We start from the raw sequence: 23,498 nt of genomic DNA on the forward strand, positions 1-23,498 counted from the left end.
CTGTAGACCAGGCTGGTCTCGAACTCACAGAGATCACCTGGCTCTGCCTCCCAAGTGCTGGGATTAAAGGCGTGTGCTACCGCTTCTTCTTTTGACTGGGATTAGGTTCACCGTTACAGCTCCAGATGGATTGTGGGTACAGCAGTCACTGTTGTGACTGTTCTGTTTCTGATACAAGGAGCCCCAGAATAAGAAGGCATCTCAAGGAGATATTAGCAGCTTATTATGGGCATAAAAACTGGGCCAGTACTCATGGATAATAGAAAAAGTTGGGCATGGTGGTGCACATCTTGAACTCTAGCACTCAGAGGCTGAGGCAGGAACCTGGTTTCCACAGTAAGTTTCAGGGCAACCTGGGTCACAAAATGAGATCCTGTCAGAAGGAGGAGGAAGAGAAGGAGGAGGGGGAGGAGGGGGGAGAAGAGGCGGAAGAGGGAGAGGAGGAGAAGGAGAAGGAGGATCATGATAAAGGAAAAACGACAAAAACCTTGGAGGAAAAAAAGCCAGAGAAAGTTTGGCTTTGATGAGAAAGGGTCTAAGACTCATCCTATGAGCTCTTTCCCACAATGGGAAACTGAGGGCCAGGGGAAGGAAGCTAAAAGATTTGGCTAAGACCCCACAGCTCAGGAGGGACCAGCTACCCAAGGTGGTAACGTAGGGCTGGGAGGTAAGACAAGAAAGGTCCAGATGGCCCTAGCTGCAGGGCAGGTCAGGGAGGGGGACAGCCTCTTTCTAGAGGCCAGAGGCACTGGGTGGGAGACAGGTGCCCCATTAGAAGAACCCCTGGCTACATCTGAGATTTTGACACATCAGGAATGGGCTCATACCACCTGGCCCTATGAGCGGGTAAAAAGACTCAATCCCAGTATTTCCTAAACAGAAACCCAAGACATGCTTCTGAGAGAGCATCTAAGTTCCTTCTAGAAGTGGGAGAAGCTTGTGTACCAGAGCCGAGGAGATGAAGTCCAGTGGGGGTGTGTTTAAATTTGAGAGTGGCCAGAATGAGTGAAATCCTGCCTGAGGGACAAAGGCAAAAGGCAGAAATGGCTGCAGGATAAAGGTAGGACAGAGGGAGAGCCAGGGAAACAGCCTAGTGCTTGGCTGCCATGGTTACCCCTGTGGAGTCCAGTCTTGCAAGGACAGCTCCCTTGACCATCCTTGGCTACCAGTCGTGGGTCATTCCACAACAGTAAGGGATGAGGCAGGGCAGGGTTGCTGTGCTTTGTCACGTGAGTCATTGCTGCAGCAGACCGACTGGATTCACTGTGCTGCTGAAGTGGGTGCCACACTGTTCTAAGTGCCTACAAAACCACACAAGAACATTTTCTGTTTGCTTCAGAGTCAACTGAGGCACTAAGGGGATGTCACTTTCTTCAAGTCACCCAAGCATAAGAACAGGTGGATTGTGGTCAGGCATCTGGGCCCATCCTGACACATTAGAGCCTTCACAAGTTCCTGACATGTGGGGGACTGTGGACAGCTTGTCCACTGTGACAGGGCTAGAGGAAGCAGGATGGAGTTCAAGGTGCCAGAACCTTTGCAAGGCAGGACAGATCAGCTTTCAAGGCTCTGGCTTCCTATGTGTGGTGAGTATTTCCCACGTCGGGGAAAGAGTGAGAATAAATTTATGAATGAAAGAGAAGTCCTCCTTACTTCTCATTCTCTCTTTCCCTCCCTCCTTCCCTCCCTCCCTCCCCCTCCCCCCTCTTTCTCTGTGTTCATGTGCATACACACACACACACACACACACACACACACACACACACACACACACACACGTGAGGAGGTCAGAGAACACCTGGGTTGCCATTTTTCAAATGTTGTCCACCTTTCATCCATTGGCATAGGGTCTCTTATTGGCCTGGGACTCTCCAAGTAGGCTAAGCTGCCTGGCCAGTGAGTCACAAGCATTCTCTTGTATCTGCTTCTCCAGTACTGGGATTAAAAGCACACACCATCACGCCTGGATAGTTTTTTAAACCTGGGTTCTGGGGACCAAACTCTCAGGTCAGTTTTTTTCTTTGCAAGACAAGCATTCTATTGACTGAACCATCTACCTGTTTCTTTGATCTTTGATCTACTATGAGTTTGGCTAAAAGAGCATGTGGTTGTCTTTAACCTGGGCTCAGTTTGGGTTTACATATTGGAAGCTATTTTTATGAGTCTTTGGTTATGTGAGCTTATTGTTTCTATTGAACATTCATTACTTCTAACGTTAATGCTCATTGGAGAATTTCTTGGGGATACACACATAATTTTTGGTGGACTATTTGGAGGTTTCTGTTTCTATATTGAGCTAAACTAGAGTTTAGCTCAAGTATGAATTCTCTTAGGACATCTGATAGAATTCTTAAAGAGAATAAGTTATAAATATTTATATAGACATGCATAACCCATTACTATCACATCAATTTTCCATTTGTAAAAGACTCATAAACATATCACCAAATATTATATGAGTTTCTAGCATTCTCCATTCCCATGATTTACTTCTCAACTACTGAATAATTCACATGAACCACAGGGCATATGCCCAGAAGTGGTACAGCTGGGTGCTGTGGTAATTCCACTTTTTGTTTCTTTAGAAATTTCCATATTGACTGCCACAGTGACTGGACCATTTATGTCCCCATCAGCACTTTATAAGGTTTCTGTACTTTGATGTTTTGAATGAGACTTGCTCCATAGGCTCATAAGTGTGAATGCTTGGTCTGAACTTAGTGGAACTGTTTGAGAAGGATTAGGAGGTGTGGCCTTGGAGGAGTGTGTCATTGGAGTTGGACTTTGAGATTTCAAAAGCCCATGTGTCCTTTAGTCATAAAATTTCATTTAGTCATAAAGAAAAATCAACTCATGCCGTTTACTGGAAAATGTCTGTAACTGAGATCGTCATGATAACTGAAGCAATTCAGATGCAGAAAGATAAATGTCATATGTTGTTATTAATTTGACATCCCTATATTTCTTTGTAGATAGATAAAACTATTTGTTTATATGTATATATGAAAATGGAAGCGAGACTAGAGGAGGGAGGGGTCTAAAGGGAGAGCAAGTGAGAGAGTATGAATATGCTCAAAGAACATGCTACACTTGAAAAAATGTCTAAGTGAAACCCAACACTACATGCAGTAAGCGCACACTGACAAAAGCTGGAAAAACAAAACATGAGGTTCCTAGTTCATCCAGATGAAATGGACGGAACCAGGTTTAGTGTCTCTTCCGTATTTATACTTCAGCCACCCACTCAGAGAGTTCAGCAGGTTTTCTTAGCGTTCAAAAAGAATTACTCTGATTTTTCCAGTAAACAAAGTACTCCTTCATGTGGCTCCCTGTTATAGGCCAGCCAAATAACAGCTTTCGTGTCTCTTAGGAGAGAGAAAATGGTAATAAAATCGACAAAACACTGTCCCATGGAAACAACAGAGATGTAAAGTCCCCACACCCTTGTCCTCAGAGTGCTGCTTGTATCATTCAGACTTCTCAAGAGCCTTTGTCGTCCTGTGTTACTTCTTGCAGCGTTTACCCAGCCCTTTAGTATTGTGGATCTCCCAAGTCAATGCTGTCTCCTCATGTGTACCTCCTGATATCCATCTGCAAAGGAAGTCTCCTGGAACTAAGGAGAATTTTCTTTTACCTTTTTCTCATTTCTCTGTTATCTCCTCCATACTTCATTCTAACTTAGAAGTCACACATTATAGGGCAGGGAGGGAACTCTATACATATTATTGTAATTTTGCTCATTTCTGTTAGTTTTAGAACCCTTCCAGACAACAAAGGTCAATTTATATCTATACAATCAATAATCTGCTATATGGGTTTGATTAGCCTCTTTAAAATGAAATTGTCATAGTTGGGGAAAGTGGTTTAAGAATGATTGATGATCTTGCAGAGGACCTGAGTTTAGTTCCCAGCACCCATGTCTGGTGGTTCACAACTTCCTACAACTTCAACTCCAAGGATCTGATGCTCTCTTCTGGCCTTCCTGGGCACCCTCACACATGTGGCATATACTCACACAGACACATATACATAAATAAAACAATAAAATAAAATTGTTGGACAAGAAATGTTTTGATATTCTCATTATCATACAATTCTTTATTTTTAGGTCTCCTTTGGTGGTAAATTAAACATTGTTTTATGTCTTTTATATGAGTGTGGGTAATAATTTTTATTCATGTGTAGTTTACATACAGGGTTCCTCACAGGAGTGTGAGTGAGAGGTTATTTTCAAGAACATGATCAACTTGCCAGTGGCTATATCACTGAAGGAAATGTTTGTCCCTCCCCTAGCAACTATTAACTGCCTGTACATTTGATGTGTGTACATGTGCATGTGTGGGTGTTTGCTCACATGTATGTGCAAGTACATGTGCACACATGGGTAGGCTAGCAGTGGACACTGGGCAGGCATCATGCTCTATCACTCTCTGCTTGTTCCCTTGAGACAGCGTCTCTCATTAAACTGTGAGCTCATTGCTTTTGCTTTGTTTTGTTTTCTAGTTAGGGACAGCTGACCACCAAACCCCCGTAAAGTTACTGTGCCCATCCACTGCAACACCAAAGCTATGGGAGCACAGATGACCACATCGAGCATTATTTTTAGTGTAGGTGCTAGACATCCTCAGGCCCTCATCGTTGTGCAGTGAGGACCTTTGTCCACTGAGCCATCTTCCTTGACCCCCATACATTTGTTTTATTAAGTGTGATATTTGACTAGGTTATCTAAATGCATGGCATCATATAACTAACATTGTAAAAAGATAGAGGACAATTCCATTGCTCCCACAGCAACTCCCACATCTGCTTGCATCCAGTTCAACTCAACACATGCATTCTTTGACAACCACACATCTATTTCCTGTTCCTATGAATTTTTATTTCCCAGAATGCCCTGGAATGAAATCATATAATATGCAATGTTACCTGTCAGGTTCTTGTGTTTGGCACAATACCTTTGAGGTTCATCCATGGTGTTGCATATGTAAATAGTTTTTTTTCAACTGATTGACGTCCTAGTTTCAATTTGGTTGCTATGATAAATATCCTGGAAGAAAATGACTTCTTTTATTTTAGCTCACAGTTCTAGATTTCGATCCATCATGTGAAGAAGTCACAGCAGCCTGAGCATGAGATAGCTCTGTCGCATCACTGTCAAGTGCAAAGAGAAATGAATGAATCCATGATTGGTTGCTTGCTTGCTTTCTAGTGTTCATCTTGATCTCCTTAGTCTTTTACAGCTCAAGACTTGCTTAGGGAATGGTGATGCTCACACTGGGCTATGCCTTCCCATACCAATTAACTTAATTAAGACAATCCCTACAGATATGACACAGGCTAACCCATTGTAAACAATCCCTCACTGGGGCTCTCTTTCCAGCTGATTCTAGGTTGTGTCAAATGGACAACTCATGCTAACCATCACAAGGAGTAAAGATCCATTATACGGATAATTACAATTCTTTATCTGTTCATAAACTAATGGCATTTTGTTTACTGCTTTGAGTGAGGATGAACAAAGCAACATTTAAATTCTTCTGTGGCCAGAATTTCATTTCTCGTGGGTAAATACTTAGAAATGTAATACTAGGATACATGACAGGCGCACATTTAACTTTGTAAGAAACTGCCAAATTCTCTTCCAAAGTGGTTGCACCATTTGACATGCCCACCAGTGACGTGTTCCTGTCAAATGTCACTGCATATTCTTGCTGTGATAGTTTGAATATGAAATCTCCAATATGAAATCTCCCTCACAGGCTCATGTGTGAGTATCTGGCTCCCAGTAGCATGGTTGTAGCTAGAGTTTTCCTGCCTGGCCCAAAGTCAGGACGGATCTCTGTCACCTGCCAGTCCTACAGCCGCTCAGACCAAACCAAGTAAACACAGAGACTTATATTGTTTAAACTGTTTGGCCTAATGGCTCAGGCTTCTAGCTATCTAGTTCTTACATCTTAAATTAACCCATTTCTATAAATCTGTACCTTGCCACGTGGCTCGTGGCTTACCAGCATCTTTACATGCTGCTTGTCATGGTGGTGGCTGGCAGTGTCTCCCTGACTTAGCCTTCCACTTCCCAGAATTCTCCTCTCTCCTTGTCCCGCCTACTTCCTGCCTGGCCACTGGCCAATCAGTGTTTTATTTATACAGAACAATATCCACAGCAGATGGTATTTTGAAAAGTTCTGTAAACTTTAAGAGGTCAGGGCTGGCTGGTGGAACGGATCACTGGGAGCTTGTCCCTGGGGACAATGTCTTTCTCCAGAACTAACTCTTCTTCTCTCTATGCTTCTAGGGCACTAGGAGGAGCTGACTCTGTCACATATTTGTGTTGTTGTGATGTTCAGTGTCATCTCAAGTATAAAGTGACCAGCCCCCCAGACTGGACACGCTGAAACTGTGGGAAAGTCCTGCCTCTATTTTTTTCTTTTATTACTCTTGTTTGCTCTTGCTTTTTGAGACAGAGTCTGTCCTGGTTTCATTTCTGTTAATGTTGTAAAAATGCCCTGACCAAAACAACTTGAAAGGGGGTGACAGTTTCTTTGGCTTACAGTTCCATGTTACAGGGCATCAGTTTGGGGAATTCAAAGCAGGAAGTTAAAGCAGCTCATCACATACACAGTCAAGAGCAGGGAGAAATGGATAATGAATACATGCATGTGGATTCATGTTTAGCCCTCTTTCTACACTGGCTAGGGAATGATGCAACCCATAGTGAGCAGGTCATCTCATCTCAGTTAATCAAGATAATTGCCCATGGATATACCCACAGGTATGTCCCTCAGCCACATTCTCTTCCCAAGTGATTCTATATTGTGTCAAATTGATAACTAAAACTAACCATCACAGGACCTCAAATATAGCCCAGGCTAGCCTCACACTCACTATGTAGGTGAGAATGGCGTTAAACTCCGGATCCTCCTGCCTCCAGGAGTGTGCCATCATGTCCATGTTATGCCGTGCTGGAGACAGAACCAGGACTTCATTCATGCCGGACAAGCATTCTATCAACTGAGCTACAGCCTCGGGCCCCATAAAGCATTTTGATCCAGCATTCTGTCAAAACGTTGGAAAAGCTAACACACTTTCAGCTCCCTATACTTTCAGTCTTCTGAATATCAGGACTCTAGTGGCAGTGTGATGCTATCTCCTTGGGGTTTTGATAAATCTTCCTTTAATTACCTCTGCCATGTCTCTCCTTTTCATACAAATATTTGCTGTCATATGTCTTTGGTAAAGTCTTCAAATAATGTGCTCATTACTTTAAAAATCAATTTGTTTCTCTTATTATTATTGAGCTGCTTATGTTTGCTGGACACAAGTTCTTTATTAGATGTACGGTTCATAAGCACCCCCCCCAATGTGTGGTTTGTAATTTTCAGGTTTTTTTTTTTTTAACAGTTTTCTCTATAGGGACAAAGATAAAATCCAGTTTCTCTGATGTCTTGTCTGCAGGATTTTTGAGGAACTCAAGGTTATGGAGATTTTTTTACTTGTGACTTTATTTTATTTATCATATGAGCCTTCAGTGTAGGGCTAGTATGCCTTCTAAGTTAATTTGTACATATAATGGGGAATCTGTTGGTTTTTGAAAATATTTTTTAGTTCATCCCTTTATTCAAGTGTGTGAAGGGTAGTGTATGCGGACCTGCACACACCACAGTGTAACTGTGGAGGTCGGAGAAGAACTTGGGGGAATCAGTTCTTCTTTCCACCACGTGGATCCCAAGGATCAAACTCCACTCATCAGGCTTGGTGAAATACCTTTACCAATTGGCTCAAAAATTAGTTCTATGGTGATTGTTTTGTTTCATTTTTTCAATTTATGTATATGCAACTGCCTAGCATCATTTATTGAAAATATTCTTTTCCCCACTGGATTATTTTAGATATAGTACCAAAAATAAACTGACCTAGGTCGGGCATGGGGTCACTTGCCTATAATTCCATTACTAAGGAGGCTGAGGCAGGAGAGAGAGAGAGAGAGAGAGAGAGAGAGAGAGAGAGAGAGAGAGAGAGAGAAAGACGGATCTTATACTCAACTGTGTTCTCTCCCTTGTACTATTGACCTTCCTAAATGTTAGTGTCAAGATTCCACCTTGAGGTTAATGTAGCCTCACAGAAAATGTGTCAAGAACATGATCAAAATCAACCTGAGGGGATGAGAGAGGTTATTTGGCACATAGTTCCAGGTCACAGTTCATCATTGAGAGAAATTAGGGCGGGAATTCAAGCAGGAACTGAAGCAGAAACTATGGAGCAATGATACTTTGGCTCAGGCTTAGCTAGCCTTCTTATACAGCCAGAGACCCTCTTACTTCAGTTAGCAGTCAAAGAAATGTCCCCCAGACATGTCTACAGCGTACACTAACATTATAAAGACAATTACGCAACCGAGACTCTCTTTTCAGGTGATTCTAGACTGTGTCACATTGACAATCACTAGGACATTTGGTTTTTCTTCATACCATTATAATAAAACTAATGCATCCAGCCATTTACAGTGTGGGGATTTGTTCATTGAGTTCTTACAGCAACCTTAGAAAATATGTAGGTTTATAGTTATTTGCTAGCTTCAAGGCCTAGAGAGATTCTTAAGTTGACCAAGGTCACTTTCACCTGATAAGTAATAAGTTCACATTTTGAATGAACATGTCTAGGCACCAAGCATCCATGTACTACTTGATATTGATTTTATTTATTTTTATCTGCTATCAGACTCTAAACCAGGATATAACATCTGTATCCTTTGAATCAACACCTCACACATATTATTGGAGGGGCTGGAGATACAGCCAGTTGATAGAGTCTTTTCTAGCTCACAGAAAACTCTGAGTTTGATCCACAGTATTGCATAAACCAAATGTGGTAGTGCACACCTGTAATCCCAGCACTTGGAATGTGAAGGCAGGACTAAAAGTCACCCTTGGCCACGGTCATCCTCAACTAAGTAAAGAGTAAGTTGGAGGGCAGCTTGGGTTACATGAGACTCTGTATCAAAAAAAAAAAATTTTTAAAGGAGCGGGGCAAGGTGTTTGAATAAATTAAAGTGCTTGCTAGTAACCCTGTTGACCCAAGTTTGATTGCCAGGACCCACTTGGTGAATGGAAAACTGACTGTCAAAAGCTGTCCTTTGGCTTCCACACCAGCACAGTGGCATGTGTGCACACACATACACACGTCTACACACAAAGCAGATCAATTTAATAAAAATAATTTATGTTCTTATAAAAATAATTTAAAATTAAAAATAGGTGAAAGAAAAGGAAAGGAAGGGAAAGGAAAGGAGAGAAAGATGGAAGAATAAAAGAGAGAAGGAAGAAATCCTTGTGAGCCAGCACAGAATCTCTAGGTGGAGTGAACGGAGATTCGGTCCCTGTTCTGGTGTCTGAGGATGGGATCAGGCATGTTCTCAATATTGCCATCCTTCTGCAATCCTTGACACTCAAAAGCTTGGGCTGCTTTGGGGGACTCAGCAGCAGAGCTGAAAGGGCAGTAATGAAGCTCTGATGCTAATAAAGTCTGGGCCAGGGGCATTTTGCCCTAGTAGAGCAAGATCCATATTTCCAGGAGCCTCTGATGCCCTTTTCAACAGTCTCTTTACAGCTCATTGGTGGGTAATAAGTCTTGACCAGTATTGGTCTTTGACACAGGTAGTAAAATACAATCTAAAAAGTACCCAGTGGAGTATAAAAGTCAGCACCAGGACAGAGGGGATGATTTCCAATGTCATATCTTTCCCATCTTGGATCACCAGGTACAAGATCAAAGGGGCAAAGCATTTGCTCACCGGGCTAAATTATGAATTGGACAAAACCATATTATGTTTCCTAGATATGGAAACTCATAATAATTCTTTTAATAAAGTTTGGTTTGGGGGAAGTGATGCTTAAAATATGTAATAATACATAAAATATGTAATTTCTGGTTTGTATAATCATCAGTTTGAGAAGGACTTTGGGAAAAAACAGTAGTTGACTTAGGAGGTGAAGGCCTCAGAACAAAACAATATAGGCATGTCTGTACTCAGGGTGTTAGGCTAAAGAAGAGAAGACCATGACCATAATGGAGGGGCCAGCAAAATGGCTAAGCCTGATGACCCCTGTTCCACCCCTGAGAACCACACGGTGGAAGGAGAAGGAGAGAATGGATCTCCAATAAATTCTCCTCTGACATTTACATGTCTGCTGTGGTATGCATGTGACCCCCCAAACCCCACTACACACAGAGTGAGTGCAGTGAAAAATTAGCAGCCACCAAAAAGACCACAATGAAGGCGTGGAATTCCTCTTCAGATATTTGAATCAGTGTTTTTAGCATGCTGAGTGGGGTGGAGCCCCCTAAATAATATACACTTAAAGCTCCAAGACCTGAATTTATTTGGAAACAATTCTCCCTCTCCCTCCCTCCCTCCCTCCCTCCCTCCCTCCCTCCCTCCCTCCCTCCCTGTCTGTCTGTCTGTCTCTCTCTCCTCTCTCTCTCTCTCTCTCTCTCTCTCTCTCTCTCTCTCTCTCTCTCTCTCTCTCTCTCTCTCCTCTGTGTGTGTGTGTGTGTGTGTGTGCGCGCGCATGCGCGTGCATTGAGACTAAATGTCAATTCTGGGTGTTGTTCCTCAGGCTGTGTGTAGCTTGATTTTTGATACAGGACCTCTTACTGCTTGGAGTTCACCAGTCAGTTAGGCAGGCTGGCCAGCGAGCCCCAGTGATCAACTTGTCACATCTTCATAGCTCTGCCATTCCTAGTGCCCCATACCACCTGGTATTTCTTATGTGGATTCTGGGAATTGAACTCAGGTCCTAGTAAGCACTTTACTACTGAGGCATCTTTCCCGGTTCCATTTGAAATAACCTTTGATGATGTAAATTAGTTGGGGTGAGATCAATTTGGGTTAAAGTGAGACCTCAATCTAAATAGAGTTTTATAAGAAGAGGACAGATACAGAGACAAAGATTTAGGAAACCAGGAAGGTGAGTGCAGAAACATTGTTTGGCATGATACAGATAGGCACAGAATGCCACAGACTGCCAGGAGCCCCAAGAAGCTAAGGAGGGGCATGGGGAGCTCTCTCCTAGAGCCTTCAGCAAGCACCTTGTTTTCAGATGGCTCACGTGTAGAACAGTTGAGCTAGCCCATTTCTGGTGCTTTGAATTTTCTAGTTTATGATTATTGGTTTTGAAGTCCTTAGCAAGTGAATATGCCCTTTCATTTAAAGATTTGATTGTATTGTGTCTGTGTGTTTGTATATGCGAATGCAGTGCCTGAAGAAGCCAGAAGAGGGCAGTGGATCCCCTCTAGCTGGAGTTACAGGAAGTTGTGAGCTGCTCAGTGTAGGTACTAGGAAGCGAACTCAGGTCCTCTGCAAGAGCAGTGTGTGCCTTTAAAATCCTAGCTATCTCTCTAGCTCTGTTGGTATACTTTTGAAGTAGAGTTGGCTGAAGTTTTTCTAGCTTTCTAGAGTTAAGGGCAAGAGGAAGAAGGATCTAAATGGATTTTGTCAACAATACCTGAGGGGCTGTGGAAAGAGTTGCTATCTGCCCAAGTGCCCAGCAGTTCACTGGAACTGCAGAATGGCCTATTCTGTGGTAAAAAGTAATTTCCAGACTTCCATGGATATTGTAGTCAGTGATCTCACAGAACACTTCCAGCATAAATACTTTGTATAACAAATAAAGAAAGATCTCTACACTTAGCTCTAAAATATATAAGCAATCAGGATAGCAAGATGGCTCAGTGGGTAAAGGCATTTGCCACCAGGCTTGGTGACCTCAGTTTGATTCCTGCGACCTACATAGTGTAGGTCATAAAAGGAGGGAACCGATTCTTACAAGTTGTCATCTGACCTCAGTGTGTAGCCATTCTCTCTCCCTCTCTCTCTCTCTCTCTCTCTCTCTCTCTCTCTCTCTCTCTCTCTCTCTCTCCCTCTCTCTCTCTCAAAAACACACAAGCACAATCCATGTATTTTTGAATAAATAAAACAAATATATAAATTATACTTTCCTCAAAGTGTCATAGAATAACCAGAAGACTTTGATCAGACGCATTTGGAACATTAAATGATTTTCCTTTCTCATAGGCACCACTAAAGTTAACCCGCTCTGGGCCGTCAGTTAAGTATTTGATGTACTGACACGAGGACCTGAGTTCTATTGCCACTTCCCATGTAAAGGAGGTCAGGATGGTGATACAGGCTTGGAGTCCAAGCTCTGGGGAACTGCAGGCTCACGGTCATCCAGCTTAACCAACTGGTAAGTTCCAGGCAAAAGTGAGAGATTTTGTTCCCCAAACAATAAAAGTGGTGGTTATCCCAGTGAATGATACTGAAGACTAAACCCCAATCTACCTCCACCCTACAGCTCCATGTACAAAAACTAAACATTAACCCACTGTGAATGGTTTTTCTTACAGTAAGTAAAAAAGTGATCATGTGTCTTATAAAAGATGATTTTGTCTAGAAATTTTGATGTTGTGCTATTTTATGTATTTCTGTTACAGAACATATAAACCTGCTACCCCCTGCTTTTATGGGAAATGACTGCTATGACCAGACACCATCCTGGAGAATCTCTTTGTAGATTTAATGTTGCCCTTAAATTTCTCACAGCTTTCTGTATCTACATGGTTTGAAAGATATCCTTGGAGACATTTTTCTCCAAAAATACCTTAAGGAAATAGGATAAATTGGGGCTTATCCAATTGATTTAATAGATTTTAGCAGATGTGACAATGGTAGAAGCTTAGGTTTCAGAATACACGATTAGACAGTCATGTCCTTTGCATTTCTGTCTCTTTGGTCAGGCATTGGCTAATCCAATGGTCCGAGGAAGACAGCAAGTGTGTGGACATGGATGTTTTGGCACTAAGTCACAACTGAGAAAGCCAAGCTACACCATCCTCCAAGTCTCAGAAACCATGCTGACATACAATTGAGATGGATTGTGGCTTGTTTCATTCCACAGAAGCTTGCTGTACAGAATTAATTTGGCAATAACAACTTTGTCAAGATACTAAGAGAATAAATTGAATGACATTATGGTCCTATACATCCTAAAATACCTCTTGTAGACATACCTCACTTGAATTCAAAAAGCCCAGTGCAGAGGACTTGGCTAACCCATTTTTATCCACCTCAAATGTGTTATTCCAGCTTGGGTGTAGGGCAAATTCTGCAGTCAGTCTGATATTGATTCTCCATTCTTCCTCACTAAGAAAACTCCAACATTGTTTGGTGGAAGCAATGTACCAAGTTAAAAATAGCTCCCTGACTCCCTTGACATTCAGTTTTGTGAAACCGGCCAACTTCTGAAGAGAAAAGTGATAGCCACCTGCTGAAATGACTGAACAGAGCAAGAGAAGCCAGAACTTGGATGAAACAGTGTGTCCCTTTGTGTTATGAGAGTTGGAATAAGTCATTGATTAGTTACCACCCTTGTTGCTGCATTAAAACACACAACAGAACTTACTTATGAAAGAGAGGGTTTATTTTGGCTTATAGTTTTAAGGCTTACAGTCTATCACAGTGGGGAAGAAATGGAGGCAGGGCATGAGGCAAAGGATCAAATTTCATCTGCAGTCAGGGAACAGAGATGGGTGCTAGTGCTCAGCTCACTTTCTCCTTTTTACTTATTTTAGGACTCCAGCCTGTGGGATGGTGCTGCCCACGTTTTATGGTGGGTCTATCCACCTCAGTTAATCCAGTGTAGAAACTTCCTCACAAAGGTTTGTCTCCTAGGTGGTCTCTGACTTTACCAAGTTGACAATGTTAACAATTATGGGTCCTATTCTCACTTCTGTTGCCTCAAAAGCACATGCATTTTAACTAGTACTGAAGTTCGATGTTCAGTAGGGGTTAGTCAGTTATGGGATACATATTATACAATTAACCAAGGAGGAGCAGGTAGGCTTTTGGTAGTGAGCACCCAGATATTAGAAGAAGGTGTCCCTTTCATGCAGAATGTTTCCTTTTAAGATTTATTTTTGTCCTAGTTGTGTGCATACATGTGTGTGCATACATGTGCATGTGAGTTCAATGTTTACAGAAGCCAGAGGCACTGGAGACCCCAGGAGCTTGTGAGCCACCCGATGTGGGTGTTGGGGATCAAACTGGGGTCCTTTGCTTGAACAGTATGTTCTCTTAACCAATAAACCATCTCTCCAGCCATTGCAGAAGGTTTTCTGTTTGTTTTTAACATGAAGCAACTGTAGCTTTGTCAAGGGAGGGGACAGTGTTCTCTGCCTGTGGCCTGCAGTCTAAACTGACTCACAGACCCATAACATGCAGCCCGAGTCTCAAATGCAAGTCATTATAAGCTCTGCTTTGAGGTTCTATGAAGTGACAGGAGCTTAAATTGTGGTCTTGGCCTTTCCCAGGCACCGTCTCTTACCGTGCTTTCTGCTGGAAGTTAACTGGGAGGCAAAGGGCTGCTTTCTGAATCAAGTCCATTCCGTGCTGCTTCAAAGTAATTACTCGTAACTAAGTCAAGGATTCAGGGAGGGTCACAGTTCACAAACGGGTTGATAAAATGTGTAATTCCTTGGGTTAAAAGCCTGATCATGGAAGAGGACACCCACGCACAGCATGCAACTTAGGCGGTTTTAGATAAAATCAAAGAAAATGGAAGGCAGAGCTATGCTCAGCTCTTGTCTCCTCTTGAATTTCTGACTTCAGAACATAGGAAATCATCACAGATCTGAGCCCAGTGAAAGTGTTTTCTAGAATTCTCATCTTAGATGCTCCTTGGAGGTTGTGTGTGAATGTGTGTGTGTGTGTGTGTGTGTGTACATATACTTGTGTGTACACATATATACCTGGGTAAGGTCAACTTTGGGTGCCCTTTCTCAGGTACTATCCACTTTGCTTTTATTGAGATGGAGTCTCAAATTGGCTTGAAATGCATTGACTCAGCTCTACTGACTGTCCAGAGAGCCCCAGGGATCCACATGCCTCTGCCTCCCTGGCATTGGGATTGCAAGCAGCCACTACCATGTTCATAATGTGTGTGTGTGTGTGTGTGTGTGTGTGTGTGTGTGTGTGTGTGTGTATGTGTGTATGTGATCAAATTCAGGACTTCATACTGTGTAGCACACTTTTTAGTAAGTGAGGTAACTTCCTAGGCCCTATTTTTCAACTCACATTCCTGTCACGATGTTATGAAATGACCACTATTAGAAATTAGAAAGGACAAAAGCAAGGTTGTGTTTAAAGTGAGGATTAAAAATCGCCTCATGTTAGCAGATCTTTAGATGCCCAGATAAATACATCTTGTTTGCTGCATTCTGCCAAGGAGCTATGACTTTAAAAGCAGAAGAAGGAAATGGCCTTGAGGCAGCAGTTTAGAACCACCCCAAATTGTCCTGTCTTCCCTCATTACCCAGTACACGGGGCATGTCAACTTTGATGCCACAGGCCAGAGAGCTGTTCTTTCCAACGGGAGATAAACCAGATATCCATACAAATCAGATTGGTACCGTATGAAAACTAACTTTCTTACACTTTTGTCTTCTGATGCCCAGAAGCTGTAATTTGTGTTATCCTCAGGCATCCGTTTCTAGATCTTTCCTTAGTGTCCTTTGGCCCTCTCTAGAGGCACAGAGATGATAACAAATTATAATGTCTGGTCTTGTGAAATAGTCTAAATATGTGGTGTGCTACCTTTGTTAGAAGTTATCCAAAGGATTTTCTATGTTGTAATCTACAAAGTGCTTCTTAGTGTAAATGTACAAAAATCAACTTGTGGCATCCATGGTAGGAGGCAGACAGAAGGAAATAGAGAGGAAGCCTTTTTCTCTTTACAGTGTCTGAAAACCAGGGGCCTTGTGCCTGAACTTGTGTAATTCTGCTGGAGGTCTCGCTGGTATCATTTTCTTCTTTATGTGGGTTCATAGAATACAGGCATCTGGTGAAGAGTCACATTAAAGCAGGTCAAATTCAACAGATGTGCAAGGTTCTAACATTGGATCTTGAACAAACTATGGTCTTGTGACTTCGTTTATTGTACGAGATGCCACCTCCCCTTGGGCTCTAGCCTGCTCACCCCACCCCCATTGATGTTTGCCTTCTGATTGGTGTGCTATGGTAGCTTCAGCTATACACAGTCCTTACACACACACACACACACACACACACACACACACACACACACACACACACAAGACTGGAAATGGCTTAGTTGGTGAAGTGCTTTCTATGGAAGTGTAAGGACCAATTTTTATCCCTAAATAACATCCAGGCATGGCAGTATGTTCCTACAATCCCAGAAATGGGACACAGAGAGAGCTAGATTCCTGGAGGCTGATGGACAGCTAGCCTAGCCAAATTGACAAGCTCCAGGCATATGGTGTTGACCTCTGGCTTCCACATGCACATGTACTCTTGCACATGTGGACCTGAACTCACCTGTGCATATACTCTCACAGATATGTATATCTGCATGTAATCATGAACACACAGAGACACAATATCTCAAACCAAATAAAAGTAAATAAATGAAACAAAAACAAGCAAATAACAACTAAAGTACAAACCCTCAATTCACTTTTTAAAAGCATTTTAAATAATCAGTGAAAATTCCTGTTCAAATTAACTTGGCATTATGGATCCAGAGAAAGTACTAGAGTGGCAAAGGCTTCAGTCTGGCAAGTGGTCCATGAATCTGAAGGTATAATAGAGGCTCAAATATCCCTTATATTTAAAGACTTTACACTGTCCAGATGATTTTAAGGACACACAGCTCTTTGAGGTACATGGATGTTGTGGGATATTTGTACACTGTGTATTGCTGTGATTGGTGCAATAAAAAGCTGAACCGCCAACAGCTAGGCAGGAGGTATAGGAGGGATTTCTGGGGAAAGAAAGGAAGAGGAGGAGGAATCAAGGTGCTCAGGAGATTCCAGGAGACATGGAGAGGAAATAGGAGGTGCAAGATGGAAGAGAGGTAATGCCACATGATAGAACATAGATTAATAAAAATATGAGTTAATTTAAGTTATAAGAACTAGTGGGACAAGCCTAAGCTAAGGTTGAACTTTCTTAATTAATAATAAGTCTCCATGTCATTATTTGTGAGCTGTTGGCCCAAAGAAAAATCCGACTACTTGCGGAGATCAATTAATCTAGGAAGGTCTATAAATATAGCCCATTTATTAAACAAGTTGAGCTAAGAGAGATACACTCCATTTATCTGACTAAATGTAGTTATATTTTTGCCCTCGTTCCATTTCTATTGATGTGGTAAAATGCGCCGGCAGTAAGCAACTTAGGAGAGAAAGGGTTAATTTTAGCTCATGGGTCTAGGTTACACTCAAAAAGAGGAATATCAAGGTGGTAGAAACTTAAAACAACTAGTCACAAACCATTCAACATTAGGAGCAGAGAGAAACAAATGCATTTACGATCACCCAATTGCTTGCTGGCACTAAGCTCTATTATTCACTCTTATGCAGTCTAGGACCCCTGTCTAGAGAATGGTGCCACTCACAGTGGGCTGGGTCTTCCCACATAAGCTAATACTGGTAATCAAAACAATCCTCCACAGATATGCCCAGGGGCTACCCTAATGTAGACAATGCTTCATTGAGACTCTTTGTCCAGGTGATTCTAGGTTGTGTCAAGCTGACAGATAAAGGTAACTATCACAGTTATGCTGATGAAACAAAACTTCTCTGGCTTAAGGGATAGCCTGGGAAGTAAGGGAGGAGGGGAAGCCCCATCTTCTTAACCACTGTGCTATACATTGATCAAAGAGTCAGCTGTAAGGCACTCTAGTAAGTGTCAGGGTTCCAAGGATCATCATTTACAAACCACTGATTTAGTCAAAGCCTTTGATTTTTTTTTTTTAAGGTATCCCAGAGATACCTGAAACACACATAACTAACATTTGCATTGTGCTTCTAACTACTTTCTGTTCCTGTTTCAGGATCAACACTAAAGTTTCTGGGCATCTGTAAGAACCATCTCCACTCAGTCTGTGGAGACCTATAGCAGGGAAGTAAGAGGAACAGGCATTGGACGTTCAATTGGGAGAAGTTGAAGGGATTTCCCAGGAATAGAATTCTGGAGTTTCAGTGTTTATGTTGGGAAATGCAAAGAATGCAAAGAAAACTGCATGGCCTGGTCTATAGTCATCAGGAGAAACCATTGCATCATGACCTGAGTCATCTCAGTGCATCAGAGTTCAAGAGACTGTGAAAATCTCCAGGAAAAGGATCCAAGTGGAATAATGAATGCCAATGAAGTCATAGCTTGAACACTAGAGACATTCCCATCCCACCTATCTGTGCGCGCGCGTGCGCGCACACACATACATGCTCATGCAGGTATGCACATCAGGGGACAGGCTAAGGTGAACACTCAATTATCCTCAATTTTTTTTATGAAAACCAGGTGTGGTGGTTTGAAAGAAAATGGCTCCCAAAGCGAGTGGCACCATTAGGAGGTGTGGCTTTGTTGGAGTAGATATGGGCTTCATGGAGGAAGTGTGCCACTGGGGAGGTGGGCTTTGATGTCTCCTTTGCTCAAGCCACACTCAGTGTGGCAGACAATTCACTTCTAGTTGCCTGTGGATCGAGATGTAGAACTCTCAGCTCCCTTTCCAGTACCATGTCTGCCTATATGCCACCATATCCCACCATGATGATAATGGACCAAACCTCTGAAACTGTAAGTCACCTCAATTACATGTTTTCCTTTATAAGAGTTGCTGTGGTTATGGTATCTCTTCACATAAATATAAACCCTGTCTTAACACCAGGTCTCTCATGGGCATGGCATTTTGCCAAGCTCATGGCCATTGAGCTCCAGGTTTCTGTTTGATTTGCCTTCCTGGTGCTGGAATCACAGGCTACCACATCTGGTTACTTATGTGGGTTCTGGGGATGAAAACTGAATCTCACTCTGTAGACCAGGCTGGCTCCAAACTCACAGAGATCCACCTGCCTCTGCCTCCTGAGTGCTGTAATAAAAGGTGTGCCTTCACACTTGAAGGCAAATGCTTTAGTGACGGAACCACCCCCACCTCAGTCCAGAGCTGGAGTGTTTTTCAGCATTAACCTGGAAGGTTACAATGTTACATTAATTTGAAGACTACCTGGGGAGGAAATTTCTGTAAACAATTGTAACATGACTAATAAGAGAACTGTTGCAGTTGATCACAGTTTCATCATTTTGATTAGAGTCTTCCTCAGAGGGTCTTGAAATCTGGCATCTCAGCCACCAGTTTCCTGAATCAAACCACCCTGATCCTTCCTGTCTCCCTCATGTTCTCCAGTCAGTGTTTTTTGAGTGTTCTTCAGAATACTACCACATAATGCATGCTGTTTGTGTTAGGGGTCTTGTTCGGGCTATCTACCACTCCAGGGGCAGGCCCCTCTTTTATGAATAAGAAGTCACATAGGAAAGATTTTGGAGTGGTGACCGCTGTGTCTCCATGATGGATCACAGTGGACACAGAATGGATTTGTCTGTAGTGTTTCTATTAAACAGTGGGAGCCAAAGGACACATGATTCATCTTCTCTAAACTATCAGAAAGTCGGTGTTGAATGACACAGATAAATTCTGGGGACAGAAAGAACGACGGCAAAGTGAGAACAGCAAGGGCTATTCGGTATGAGCCATTTGCTTTTTAAGCAATGAGGCCATTTGTCTCCATCCACCAATGTATCTATTGATCTATTATTCCCCTCTGGAGAAAGAGATAAGCACTAACCCATGTACAGTGGGAGAGGGACCACAGCCACACAAAGTACTTGCCTGCTCTGGCAGGTGCACTGACCCAAGAGCTTCTCCTAAGGTTTGAGAAGCAGAATGACTAGCAAGCCCAGGGATGTCTCTGCAGTTTATACTATTTGCTGAGCTGTAGACTGTCACTGCCCAAACACAGCCACGCAGAAAGCCCTTACTGAAATGTGCCCATCTGTGGAGAAGCTATTACTCTTGAAATTTGTTAGCATCCATTTTTTCCTTCATAACACAGCTGCGTTTGACTTTTCACAATAAAGGTATTTTGAAATATCACAGGCATGATGTAAAAAGCATGGACGTGAATAGAGCAGAGGCAGTCTTCTTCCTTCCTAGCATTAACAAGTCTTGGGAGTCTATCCTTTTCCTCTGTGGGAAAGGCTGTCTTACTGGAATAGTTGCTGCGTGTATTTTCTTATCTTATTCCACCCCATTCCTTCCTCATGTTTCTCTTTCTCCTTCCCCCATCTTCCTCCCCTTCCTCTTCATCTCTTGCTCTTTCTCCTCTTTTTCCTTCCACCTCTCCTCTTGTTCTTCCTCTTCCTCCTTCTCCAACTTCTTTCTTGCAATAGGATGTCTTTGCCTAATTTTTCTACACTGGATTCATATATACTTTATATTTTGCCAGCCTACCTATGTATCTATATACCCATTCTCTAAATAATTCAATGTTATAACTACTTTAAAAGTGTAGGTGATTATGTGAGCCATTCAGTAATTTAGGTTTTTGTTTAATATTGTGCTTTTGATAGCTGACTAATTGCAAATATACAAGATTTGTTATATTTAATTAATACTAATACACAAAGATACTGATTTGGTCATCCCACAACTAAACAAATCACAGCATTAAGTGGCATTAATACCAATTGTTTAGCTGAAAGTTCTTTTCTATTTGTTACAGAAGAAAATTGCAAATGCTCATGGCTCCAGTCACATCAGGAGGGAAGGCACATACTAAGAAGGCTGTAGCTACTAAGCCAGGAATGGAAAAACTAAAATGTGATGTGAGGGAGTCATCCTGGAATGAAAAGAAAAGCAGAGAGAGGGGAAATAAATACAAGGGGTGTGGGGGGGGGAGGAAAATACAAGAAACATAGAGAAGATCCAACTTCAAGAAACAAACAAAACCTAAGAGAAACATGGGAAAACTTAGAAAAAGAGAAAGGTGGTGAAGAAGGAGGTGAGGGGGGATGAAAGTGGGTGGAGAGGAGAGTGAAGAAGAGGCTGCCCTGGTGCCAGTGTGTGGTGAGGGCACAGCACACACTGAGAACACAGCACACAGTGAGGACACAGCACACAGTGAGCACACAGCACACAGTGAGCACACAGCACACACTGAGGACACAGCACACACTGAGGACACAGCACACACTGAGGACACAGCACACAGTGAGCACACAACACACAGTGAGGACACAGCACACACTGAGGACACAGCACACAGTGAGGACACAGCACACACTGAGGACACAGCACACAGTGAGGACACAGCACACAGTGAGGACACAGCACACAGTGAGGACACAGCACACACTGAGGACACAGCACACAGTGAGGACACAGCACACAGTGAGGACACAGCACACAGTGAGGACACAGCACACACTGAGGACACAGCATACACTGAGGACACAGCACACAGTGAGCACACACAGCACACACTGAGGACACAGCACACAGTGAGGACACAGCACACAGTGAGGACACAGCACACAGTGAGGACACAGCACACAGTGAGCACACAGCACACACTGAGCACACAGCACACAGTGAGGACACAGCACACACTGAGGACACAGCACACACTGAGGACACACACAGCACACAGTGAGCACACAGCACACAGTGAGGACACAGCACACACTGAGAACACAGTACACACTGAGGACACAGCACACAGTGAGGACACAGCACACACTGAGGACACAGCACACACTGAGGACACAGCACACAGTGAGCACACACACAGCACACAGTGAGCACACAGCACACAGTGAGGACACAGCACACAGTGAGGACACAGCACACAGTACATAGTGAGGACACAGCACACACTGAGGACATCAGCACACCTCTCTCTGATTAGACTGAAAATCAATTTGGTACTGAGCCCTGTTTGAGTGTTTTTCTGAGTGTCTCTGTCCACGCAGTCTGTCACGCTGCTTCTGGGAGTCCACCTGCTGAAGCTCCATTTCTCTCCCAGCATTTGTTCTCTAAATATTCTGGATTTTCTTTTTTCTTTTCTCTGCAACTATAAGTTTAGCATCTGTTTTCTGCAGCTTTCAGATGCCCACCACCACTTAGATCCTGCCTCTGCCAAGCCACTATGTGCTTCGTGGCTTGTGGTGGTCTTTTCCTCTCCAAATCGCCTTTCTCATCCCCTTCACCTCCTTTCCATTCCTTCTCTTCTTCTCTATATCCCCCTCCTCCTCTCCCTCTTCTTTTTCCTCTTCCCCTTTGTCTTCTTTCCCCTTCTTTTTAAGGCCGATTTGTCTAAGACTAAAACTCCAGTTCCTTTCCAGAGTGACCTACCTCGAAGGGCAACTGCTCCTCAGCTGCTCTAGTTTTCTCCCCTAGGAGGTGCCAGATGTTGGTGAGTGCCACTTCGTCCACTCTCTTTTTTGAATTCTTCATCAGGCATTCCATCCCTTTCAGTTTCTTTAGAATCTGCAAAGAGAGAGTAGGCATCTTGTGGAGGTTTCATATTACCTTGTGTCTACACTGAGCTTTATACATCTGGTGAAGTGGATACCTACCACTCTTATGGGTTAGTGTTCTTAGTAAATGACTTTCTCCTAAAGTGGAATCTTGAGTACTGATTTATAATGTAATATTGGCTCCATTTATGCCTGACCACTATGTTTTTTTTTCTACCAGTGGCTTCACTGGCTATGGCTAGTGAGTTTGGGTTTGTTCATAATATGTTGGAGATGGAGAGACCTGCCCTCTCTGTGAGTTATGCAAGAATAGGGACATTGTAGTGTTTCAGGGACATGCGGTGGAGACAGCAAGAGTATGAAAAGAGAACAGCGTGTGTATACTTCTATTTTGAGAGTGCTTGCCTCCACTGGCTGATAGGATGCCTCTGGGGACTGTAGTTATTGACTCTTATTTGTTTGAGTCTCTGATACTTGCTATTCCAGTACTGATGAGGAACCTGAAACAGTTACTTTCTTACTGGTTAGTGGTCCTTGCCAAGGTCTTTCATGAACAGATGTGGTAGCAAGAGCCATAATATCCCTTCTGTGGCACTCAGAACTAGTCCTAACAGTATAAGACCACCCAGATTGGGAGCATATTGGAGGCAAAATGCATGAACTGTGTACATTGAGAGGCATCAGTAATTTGGGTGGGTGTTCCTCTTTGGTATTGCTACAGGCATGGCTACCCAGTATGAAACTTATGGCCACACAATTGATCTGAAGGGTGGGTGGACTGGTGCTTTTCTCCTCCTGACCTATTCAACGGGAGCTTCCACCATGGATGAAGTGTGTCACGGCTAAATCTGGATAACATTTCTCCTAGAGTGTCCTTTGGCTGTGCATGCTGGGGGTGGGCTTGGAGTAATAGTTGGGGCTCTTTCTCCTGGTCTGCTTCTGATGAATGCCAGTGGGAGCATGGGATAATGGAATATGACGGGCTCTGGATAGTTTCTCTCTGAATCTTCTGAGGCTATGCATGCTGAGGTTGCAGCAACAGCTGGAGATGTGGTACTGCTCCCCCCCCCCCAGGAAAGCATGGTGGGTGGGATGACATTGGAAC

General features: G+C 43.0%; 1 long non-coding RNA gene across 1 annotated transcript in view; it reads left to right on the plus strand.

The window, feature by feature from the left end:
* Positions 1-18,093, plus strand: part of LOC128109616 (uncharacterized) — an 84,550-nt gene extending 66,457 nt beyond the window's left edge. Inside the window, exons 3-4 of the long non-coding RNA XR_008217860.1 lie at positions 12,074-12,245; positions 17,913-18,093. This is a non-coding gene — a long non-coding RNA (uncharacterized LOC128109616). The remainder of the gene's footprint in view (positions 1-12,073; positions 12,246-17,912) is intronic.
* The last annotated feature ends 5,405 nt before the right edge of the window (positions 18,094-23,498 follow it).

Source organism: Peromyscus californicus, unplaced genomic scaffold, assembly GCF_007827085.1.
Source record: "Peromyscus californicus insignis strain IS unplaced genomic scaffold, ASM782708v3 Scaffold_14__1_contigs__length_90479793_seg_2, whole genome shotgun sequence".
Taxonomy (NCBI): domain Eukaryota; kingdom Metazoa; phylum Chordata; class Mammalia; order Rodentia; family Cricetidae; genus Peromyscus; species Peromyscus californicus.